This window comes from Lycium barbarum, chromosome 7 (genome assembly GCF_019175385.1).
Source record: "Lycium barbarum isolate Lr01 chromosome 7, ASM1917538v2, whole genome shotgun sequence".
Lineage (NCBI taxonomy): Eukaryota > Viridiplantae > Streptophyta > Magnoliopsida > Solanales > Solanaceae > Lycium > Lycium barbarum.
The window spans coordinates 98579163-98590495 of record NC_083343.1 but is presented as its reverse complement, the minus strand read 5'-3'; the positions used below and the strand labels follow the sequence as shown (position 1 = coordinate 98590495).

Genomic DNA, 11333 nt, shown 5'->3' with positions numbered 1-11333 from the left:
CAATACATATGTCAATCATCAACAATCTGGTTTAATATCACAAATACCACAACGAGGTATGCCAACAACGTATCGCATCATAATACCACAGTGGGTATGCCAAAGTCTATCAAGTCAAGTACCAACAATGGGTACGCCAACATATATCGAGAACTCAAGTACCAACAACGGTATGTCAATTTTATCCAAATCAGGACGACAAGCAGGACTCGATAGCTATCAACTACACATGGCATCAAGCCAACACAACTAATCAATCAGACACACATAACGGGGTGTCTAGTCCTAACACACATCAGGGCCCAACCTAAGGCAATATCCATCCCAACTTCATACCCGAAGGTTCACATGCTGTCTCCGACCTCATAATCTAAATATGTGATTCACTATACGAAGTCTCATCAAAGGCAAACGATAACCTACCTGGACTGCCGAATCGCAACACCAATAAGTCACTCTTTTGTCTTGCCCTTCCTCTGAAGCTCAGAACCAAAGTCGTCTAAACATTATCAAATTCTAAATTAGAAATCATGAAGAATGATACTAATATTGCTATGATATCAATTAGGTCCATTTTAACCCTAGAAATTGGGGAAATGGGCCCACAAGGGCAAAACGGAAAATTCGCAGGCAAAATACCGAATTAAGTACTAGGTGATCATAATTCAACCACTAATTGTTGATTTAACTCAAGGATTGGCCTAAATCTGATTTTAAGTAAAAACCCTCAAACTGGGTATAAACCCTAAGTCTCCAAATCCGAAATTCAACGTTAAAAGGGGAAGATACTTGATTAATAAGCTTTGATTAGTCAATATCTAACATGAACATCACTAATTTATTCATTAATAATCTAGGGAGATGTTCTTCCAAAACCCTCTCTCAAATTTCATCTCTAAGGGATTGTTAAAGGTTAGGGGAGAATCTATGATGCTTGTGATTAAGGAAGAGTAAAGGATTGGGCAAGTTTTACCTCCAAGAATTACTTCAAATTATCTCCAAGAACAGTTTCTACAAGCTCCAATATCGAGATAGGAAATAATGAGGGTCTATGACTTATTTAAGACACATTTAATGAAAAATAACTACTCGTCACCGCTGTAGCGGTACCTTGACCGCCCTAGAGGTGCCGCCCCAGCGACCACCTATCCGCTTCAGCAGTAATGACTAAAAGTCATTGACCGGTCCAGCGACAAGGCTATCGCTCCAGCGATGCCGTTGCCACGGTGCTGGTGCCGCCAAAGCGGGCACCAGACACCAAAAACTTAACCCAAGATTTCCTTTCGATCCGATTTTCTGACTAATTCCCGAGGCCATCTGCTCACATACCAGACAGATAGTCCCACATAAAAACGCGCTACGAACGCACCTATGGCCTCGAAATTCCCAACGGAGGTCTCATTGACCGAGACAACCCCCGGTGCCTTAATTCCAAATTTCCCTCCCAAGTCCCGAAATGCACCCAAGTGCATTGGGAACCGAACCACACACACAAAAAAGTTATAAACGACCATCCGGACCTCTCGGAATCGACGAAATTCCGAAAAAGTTTCTTTTGCCCAAAAGTCAATTTTGGGTCAACCATTTTTCACTTTAAACCTATATTTTCACCAAAGTTGCCCGAATCCGGTCTAGACACCTCGGGAAGCGTGTCAACGGTCCCCTCAGGTGAAAAATGAGCTAATCAATGCTCGGGAATGGGTGAAAACATCAAAAAGACTATAACGACCACACGGTTCGTTACACGACCGCCCACCCCCCCTCCCGACACCCACCCCCTTCAAGAAAATTAATTTTTTTTAAACTTTTCTTTTTTGATTCTCCACACCCCCCACTCGAATTTTCTACTTCATATTTAATTTTATCTTTATAAAAAAAAAATTATACAAAAACTGAAAGTTTACGTGGTTAAAAATTTAAATTTTTGGAAGGGGTGGTGGGGTCGTGGGAGTGGGTGGTGTAAAAATTCAAAAAAAAAAAAACTTTTAAAACTTTTTTTAGAAATTTTTTTTGGGGGTGTCTGGTATGGGTCCGCGGGGGGGGGGGGGGGGGGGGGGTGTAGAAAATCTAGAAAAAAAATTAGTTGGGGGAGGGTGGGGGGGATGGGTGTGGGGGTTGGCGTGGTATGGGGTGGAGTTGGTGGGACTTGGTTGAGTATTTTTCGAAAAATGTTTTCTACCAACCAAACGAACATGAGAAAATAAGTAAGAAATTTACTTATTTTTTTTCACTACCCAAACGAATATGAGAAAATAAGTAAAAATTCATTTATTTTCCAAGAACACATTTTCCTCCATACCAAACACACCCTTAATGTCAAATACTAACACAGAAAATACATGATCGAGTTGTTGCTTCTTTATGTTGATGGTTTGGTGTAAATACGTATTGTTTTTTCAAGGGCTATGATGTCAGGAAATGCAATATTTGGCATGTTACATCAAACAGTTTTTTTATTATGAAACTGTCACTATTGCCTGTAGTGATGATTAACTTTTTTTCTTTCTTTTTTCCATTTTTGCGGTTTTTCCTCCAAGAGCAAAAACAACAAACGCATCAACAAAGGGTTAAAGTTTTATAACTCTAAGATGTAAAAGCTCTATAAGGTAAGTAGTCTGGTGGAATCAATTAAACTATATAAATAAAGTAAAAGATATTTAAACTATGAATATATTTTCACCCAAAAGAATAAATGTCAAAAGAAAACTGAAACCTAAAAATGGATTTGAAAGGCCTTCGGTATGGCCAAACTATCTTTACGTTTGCATATTATAATGCTACGTTCCTAGTTGATTCATCATCATCGTTTACATCCATATACCACAAGAAAATGCCACTCAAATAACGGGCTCTAACATCCACGATCGATTCCTTTAGCAACAGAGAACTCCTCACCGATGTCAAATAGTATCCTGGACCAAATTTTGTGCAATTTGATATATATAAACGAACTATTGCACACAAGTCTGAAAGAACATGTGAGGAATAGTTACACTGAGCAACATGGTATGCCCCTCATAAGGAAAGGAGCAATCATTCAGCAAAACACTATTTCAGCTAGAAAACCATCAATGTGCTAGAAGAACTTGAGTTTTCCTTTGGCGATTGATGCTTTTCCATGCTCCACATAGCATGCTGCTTTTTCAGTCCCTTTCAAGCCAGAACATGAGTCACCGGAAAATGTGACTGCAAAGTAGAGATAGATAGTGCAGAGAAATGCTAGGAGGACAAGTGCAGTTAGCAGGAAGCGGTGACGCTGAAGTAGAGTCGAACAGCTCCCAAATTCATCACCTCGTTGTTGTCTTTTAAATGATGATGAAGTTGAAAATGCAGTCTGCGACTGTGACCTCCTATGAGGTGAAGATATATTAACTTCAAGGACCATAGCTTATTCACTGAATCTTTTGCAACTGGACACAATTTCTCCACCCTACTTAAATTCAATATAGTAAGCATTAAGAGTGCTACAAAAGAGGCTGCAATTAACGGATTGCACACTTTTCTTTAAACGCATAATGTGTTGCGGAGATAGTTTTATACTACAGCAGGCAACACTTTAAGGCTCTTTTGAAAAAATAGTGCTAATGCATTTAGGCTATGCATGTGGAATGTTACCATGACTGCAACTTTTTTTTTTTTTTTTGGACAAGTCAAAAAGTTGCAGTAATAAACACCAAATAGGTGTCGAGAAATAAGCTTGAGTCATACATTATCTTCCACCAAATTGGACCAACTATCAATACAACATGGTGTCACTCCGCTTAAGTCCTACATTGTCTCCACGCCAAGTTCAAATTCTAGCAGAGGCAAAAATTATTAGGTGACTTCTTCACATCTATTCATATTTTGGAGGACAGAGTTATCCAATACATGTGCTGGTGGGAGATAGCAGGTACCCCGTGAAATTAGTTGAGGTGTTCGCAAACTAGCCCGGACCACGGTTATCAAAAAAAAAAAATACAACATAGTATTTTCTCGTCACACCAAAGCTCCAAGTGAAAAAAAGTTCTTTTAATGCTCTGTACAACATTTTCACTACTACGAAACATTATTCTATTCCGCTCACCATATACTCCAAAAGAGACAGAGCGGTGTCGTCTTGCATCTTGCCTTCGTTTCATTGCCAATCCTCTCCAATCTCCAACTCGCAATTGTTTCCTCCACTGTCCTTGGTAGCACCCAAGAGATATTAAACAACGAGAATGAAACAGATAGTCATAGGGACAACATGATATGCAACAAGAGCTGATTAATATCGTCTCCAAATAATTTGCCTATGCAAACCAGCTCACAACTATCCTCCTCCTATTTCTTAAACTAATCGCGTTTAAAATAGCATCTCGCTTTGCATACCAAACAAAGAAAGCTACTTCCTTTGGAGATTTGGTGTCCCAAACCTTTTTCCACACATCCCTCTTATCTCTCCTTTTCGACAACTCACAGTAATAGGATTTAACTATAAAGGATTTAGCGCCCACCCCCCTCCACATCAGTTTTATCTCCTCCCTCATCCCCGATTGGATAACTATATATTTTCTAAAAAGTTCCTCAATTACATCTTCTTCCCAATCTTGAATGGCTCTTCTAGAGCTTATATCCCATGTACTCCCTTGACAGTCTCACCTCAAATAATCAGCTACTAAAACATCTTTTTTTGTTGACCAACCCAAATGGGTATGCATCCTTTATGGGTACTTCTCACGCCCATACATCCTTCCAAATCCTAATCTCTCCTTGCCCCAATGTTTGTGAAAGTGAGAATCAAAAAAAGTGACAAGGATTGCTTTAAGCCGAGAAGCGAGAAACGAAGCGCTCACTTCATTGAAGTGAACGGCAATTTCAAAAGAATGTCAAGATGAACAAAGCACAAATAAATAAAATACTAACTCAACAAAAACTCCACAAATATCATATCTATTAGCAAATCTTTCAATTTAACAAGCAGCTAATATCCTCTATAGGACAAAACCAAAACCAAATTGTTTGGCGCCTCAAAACTCAATTTGAAACCGAAACAAATACCAACAAAAAAGACGAGAAATAAAAATACTATTGTATTGAATAAACTGATTTTTTACAATTAAACAAACTGAAAAAATTATTTATTTAGATACTATTAAAAAAAGTATTTAAAAAACTGATTTTGTACTATTGAACCAACTGAGAAAGTATTTATTTAAACTATTAAAATAGTATTTAAACAAACAGATTTTTACTCTTAAACAAACTAAAACAAGTGTTTATATAAATACTACTAAAAACATTTAATAAACTGATGTTATTACTATTAAACAAACAACAAAAACAACATAACCAAGTGTAATCCCACTAAGGGGGTCTGGGGAGGGTAGAGCATACGCAGACCTTACCCCTACCTCGAGAGGTAGAGAGGCTGTTTTCGGAAGACCCTCGTCTCAAGTGCAGCAAATCAAACAGTTATGGAAAAGAAAGCATTGCAGTGAAAAGAAACATGGCAATTAATAAGGAAAGCATTACAAGGGGGGCAGCCCGGTGCACTAAGCTCCCGCTATGCGCGGGGTCCGGGGAAGGGCCGGACTACAAGGGTCTATTGTACGCAGCCTTACCTTGCATTTCTGCAAGAGGCTATTTCCACGGCTCGAACCCGTGACCTCCTGGTCACATGGCAGCAACTTTACCAGTTACGCCAAGGAAAACATTACAAAACATACAGAAAGAAAAACAATAGCCCCAAACAAAACCTAGAGATGTTCATAAAAGAGCATCAGTCGGCACTGAAGAAGACACAACGAGAAGTTCTAGTTTACATGATTATATGCCTTCTCATGTCTAAGTTGTACAGTAATCTTGGTTCCTTAGATCTCAATCTCGAATCAATCATCTCATTTGCTATAAGGGATGCATAATGAATTTGTCTTCATCCAACAAAGACATTCTAAGATGTTGAGATAAGATTATCCATCAACAGTTTCATCCTACCAGCTAGAACGTTGTATATTATGTTATACACTCCCTACAAGGCTAATGGATTTGAATTCTTTCATATTCTTACCTTCATTCTTCTAGGGATGAGCACGATGAAAGAAGAGTTGAAATGCTTTTCAAAAGTCCATGTGTGGTAGAAGTGGTCTAAACATTCCATTCCGTGTTACTAACAATTACCTAGTAATAGTGAGAACGTCATAGTGAATCCATCTGATCTGCCTTTTCTACCTCTCCTTCCTTTAAAGGTCTCCCCAATGTATCTTTTCCCATCATGGTGATGCACCTAAATAAGATTGCATCCAATATTGGTCTCCAATTCCCCCTATCCAAGTACAAATGCTAGTAAATTGTACTACTCCTTCCTTAATTTCCTCAGCCCCAATATATTCTCATTCATCTATTTGTATTTTCTCAATACAGTTATATCTCCTACGAGCATTGACCATCCTGTGAAAGAATCCTGTATTATTGTGAACGCAACTCTATTATTCACCTTTTCTTAAGGTTGATTGTATCAAACCTCTGGAATTATTAGGCCAACCTCTTTATCCATAATTGCAATTAAGCCCGATATTCCCATTCTTCAAAAAGTAAATACCATAAATCCCTGATCAACAGCACATAAGTGTGTTTAATTCACAGAGCGCCTCAACATTTCCAGCTCAATAGTCAGTATGCCTCAATCCCAAACTACTTAAGAGTTTGTAGTAATGCAAACATCTTCATACTCACTATTCATTGCGCCTAAATCCCAAACTAGATTTACATAGTTGCATTACGACTTAAGAGTCCAAAAATTAAACTCTATAGCTTGCGCGCACCCTGACTAATTTGATGGGATATCTGACCTCCCACCAGCAACAGGTACCTCGTAACTCTAATTAAAATCCTTTATTCCAAATCGACCTAAGGTATATATGGATCTCAATTTTACGGTAGTCACCTGTTATTCAATCGAATAAGATAAAAAAGATCACATATTTTTCTAAGGACAGGGAATAGACAATTACAACTCAAATTTAATCATCTAAGAGAGACGAAATAAACCAATGAATTGGACAAATAGATGGGAATACAACAGATCTGCAAAAGGGTATAGCTAATCGAATAAAAGGGAAGGCATACATGTAGCTTAAAGAAAACAATCAGACATGCAAGTAGGTGAGAGAATTGAAATGAGAAAGGGAAGAAGAGCTTACAATGAACGCCAAAAGAAAAAGTATGTCCTTCACCGATCGGAGGTCCTTTTCCGAGCAAAACGAATGAATTAGTGTATGTGTTTTGAGGGGTAATATGATAATCGAGAGGTCACTTTGTCTCTGTGTCTAGGAGAGATGCCCGCATAGAGTACGAGGGTCACATGCTTTCTCCAGAGATGACACAAGAGTTTGGACCTTTTAGTGTTGGGTTAATGTTAAGTCTGATTTTGATTTGACACAAAGTTTAAGAAAGTAAAAGAAGACTTATGAATCTTGTAGTGTTAAATTAAAGATACGTATAATGTATCAAAATGTCATTTAAGCTTGTCGTCTTGAACATGTCATGTGTAAAATTAAAATTAATGAATTGCCTAAAAAGGAAAGAGACAATTTTTTAAAACAGAAACAGACTAAAAAGAAAAGTAAGACAAATAAAATTGAAACGGACGGAGTACTATTGTGGTGACCGCAATATCATCATGCCACCTAGGTGCCATTTTTATCATCTGAGATGCTTACATAAGAGAAAGACTAGCAATTATGGTAAATTCCAGAGAAATATGAGGATTTTCTGTTAAAGACATTAGAACCCAATGAATTTGCTAAGAAAATCCTTGACTTTTCTAGCCTTGTAGAGAATTCTATAGAGTCCTTTATATCTTGTAAATATGAGACTTTTGTAACAATTATTATTTACTCATTCTCCCCTAGATGACTAGTATAAATAGGGGGCCGTTCATTTGTAAATGCGCCAAGCAAAATCAATCAAGCTCTCTCTAATACAAAAGCTTCTTTTAGCAAATTTCTCTTGTATTCTTTATCTATCATTTCCTTAGCGATCTTAAGTATAGTAATCTAGGCTTAGCGATCTTGAGTGTAGTAATTTAGGCTTAGCAATCTTTAGTGTATAGTAATCTAGGTTGACTTGGCATAACAAGATCGTGACCAAGTTGTCAAGTATTGCACGTGCGCTTAGTTTAAGACTAAGGGTGTGACCACGTGGTATTAGAGCGAAGGTTGCAACTAAGGGAATGAAAAAACGACATAGAAATCAACGCTACTAAAACCAAAGCCAATGTCACAAGATGTCGCTAGCAAGAAGGGTCATAACAAAAAGAAGGATGCCTCAGACAACATCGAGGTTTTGTCAAACAAAGGGCTTACATCTCAAGGAACATCTTCCACTGGGGTGAGCGAGGATGATGTGGAGGTCTTTCCTGAGGACGTCTCGCTCGATAGAGAGTGGGTTATAAAGGTTAATATGAGGATGGATGTTGTCAAGATCTTTAGCCAACGCTTAGGAAAGGTAGAGGCACCCTAAGCGTTCTTGAAGGGCACACTCTTGAAGAGATTGAGAGCGTCCAGAATGACTTGGAGGGACACAAGCAGGCAAAGTTTGAAGTAAGGAGAAATGTTACTGCCTTGGATTGCAGGCTCATAGAGGTTTTGAGTACCATTGATGTCTGCCATAGAGGCAAAAATAGAGGCATTCGAGGAGCAGGTCGATGCTGGTGTAGCCGAGGCAACCAGCAATATTGTTGTGACGAGGGAGGCTAAGATCGAGGCTCCCAAGCCCAAATAATGTCTTGTACGAGGTCGTACAAGACACAAACTTAGAAAGTTGAAGCAGACACGAAGCATACACAACTATGTTAAGGAGGTCACCATGCTTATGCTTTGAATTCCCAACCCTACCAGCCATGACTTATTTTTTCACTTCATGGACGGATTACAGAACTGAGCTAAGCAGGAGTTGCAACATCGCCAAGTCACATATACAAGGCAAGCCATAGTGGAAGTCGAATCTTTCGTGGATTTGCATGACAAATATGACGAAGGCAATGAGTCAAAGAGTGGCAGAGCTAAAGGTGGGGGAGACTGTGGCTAAAGCAAAAAGATACATCAACGACACCCCAAGACTCAAGATACCAACAAGTTAGATAGTAAGAAGTCGATTGACCGCCAGGGTACGCCGAGAAGAAGGCACATGCCGAGAAGTAGGAATGCTACATATGCAGAGGTCCATACGGCTTCAAGAATTATCCTGAGTTAAAGAGTCTTACGGCTTCAAGAATTATCCTGAGTTAAAGAGTCTTAGTGTCACGACCCGACTAGGGGGCCATGACGAGTACCCGGAGCTGACTACCGAGCACCACTCGTTATGCTAATCATCATACCCAACCTGAACATACATAATCTCCAAGATACTATGTAAATATACATAAGCCCTCTCGGCTGCAAAAATGATATACACAAATATACACTAATGTATCCAAGGGGCGACTGCTACCCACACAGACGTATCTACGAGCCTCTACTAGAGTACTGAGACATAATGATGGAACAGGACCCCGTCGTGCCCAAATATATATACACAAAAGAATATGACCATAAGTTGCACCTCTGGAGTAGTGGAGTGCTCCTGTGAATTCGCTGATAAGCTTTGATAAGTTGGTATTTTACCAACTTATCTCTTCTTTAATCTTATATTTTTGCTATGTTTGATTGAGAAAATAGTGCATTTAATATTGTTTACATCTATTTTATATATTTTATGTGATTTAGAAGTGATCGGAAAAAACCAAGTGCAAATAAAGTCAAAAAGAGGTCAAATTGGAAAGTTTTGTAAAACTGTTAAAACTGGACAGTTTTGCAAAACTGTCAGCAAAATCGAGTCAGATTTACAAAAAATGAAAATCAGGGGTTTTGGTCTAATTTTGAGTGGGAAATTTTGGGACTACAAAAGCAAGCTTGAAGACATTATTTTTCATCTTTGGCATTTCAACACAAGTCTTGAAGAGCTTTGGAGAGCTAGGGTTTCATCCTCACACTTTGGAAGAGAAGATTTGGAGGCACCCAATGAGAAATTCTTTACCCATTTCTTCATCTCTTGCTATTTATTGAATATTTATGTGTGTAGTATTTCATTTCAATACTTGAACCTTGTTTATGAAAGTATACATTGTTTAAGTTTGGATTGAATCTCTTGTTTTGCTTATGTGTTGATTGATTTTATAATTAATAGAAGTTAGTTAATGTTGTTTTAATTATTCTTGTTCTTTAATTTTTCTTAAGGGAATTGCAAACCCTAGGACTCGCCCATTTATTTCGGTTTAAACTTGGATGAGGCAAACTCGAGATTGGGAAAGAATAATTAACAAGAATTTGGGGCGTTAACCCTCATCTAATGGAAATTGACCTAGGGATAGGGGACACCACTTGTAGCCATATTCGGGTGTTCTTAATGCTCCTAATTGCTTTAGGGATATTGAATTAGGTAGTCTAGTTAGTCTTCAGAAGAAGCTAATTTAGAGTCATTATCCGAGGCTAAGTAATATAAACTCACCATTATTTGTAAATCATGAAATACATTGGATCGTTACTTGAGCGTAGTTTCCTTTGTATCCATTCTTGTGGCCATTGATCATTTTACTTGCTTTCTAGATTAGTTTTAGCTTTGTTAGTTTTTAAATCAAAAACCAATATATTATCAAGTGTTTGGCTTGGCTTTGGAAGCGATAATTCCATACTTGTTTAAATCGCATAGTATATTGTTCCCCGTGGGATCGACCCCGACTCATAGTTGGGTAAATTACATTGCGGCGACCGTGTACACTTCCTCTTTGAGCAGTGGAATTAGACGTTATCAAGCTCCTACGGGTCTGCACCGTCTCCCTGTCTACTTGTGGGCATGAACACAGCGTCCAAAAAGAAAGGACGTCAGTACGACAAGTGTACTGAGTATGTAAGGCAAGAATATTACAAGCATAATAAAGGAATGATGAAACATGAGGCGAAGACATAACCTGCTTAGCTTTTAAAAGAACACACATGTTATGCATATCAAACATACCATCATCGTTAACTCGCGTCCGGGTAACTATCACACGCCGCCCACTAGTGGTGTCATGCCCGGCCCTTTAGGCACAGTGCAATCATAAGTTGCTTGCCTTCGCGGTGTCATGCCCGGCCCTCTACGCTCGGTGTAATCATAAGCCGCCCGCCTTAGCGGTTTTATGCTCGGCCATCTAGGCTCGGTGTAATCTCACCATCATGTATTTATCATAAAGCATGCATTAGAAATCAATTAAATACTACAACTCTATCGGGGTGACGTAAGGTAGAGGACCCCTGATTCTATTATGGAGTAGTCATGATCATCATGCCTCA

The 11333-nt window shown here is 38.7% G+C and overlaps 1 long non-coding RNA gene across 1 annotated transcript; it reads right to left on the bottom strand.

The window, feature by feature from the left end:
• Nucleotides 1-2654: 2654 nt before the first annotated feature.
• Nucleotides 2655-7586, bottom strand: LOC132603620 (uncharacterized). Its single transcript, XR_009568439.1, has 2 exons — nucleotides 7164-7586; nucleotides 2655-3430 (listed from the first exon to the last, which is right to left on the bottom strand). It is a non-coding gene; the product is annotated as an uncharacterized LOC132603620 (long non-coding RNA).
• Nucleotides 7587-11333: the final 3747 nt, after the last annotated feature.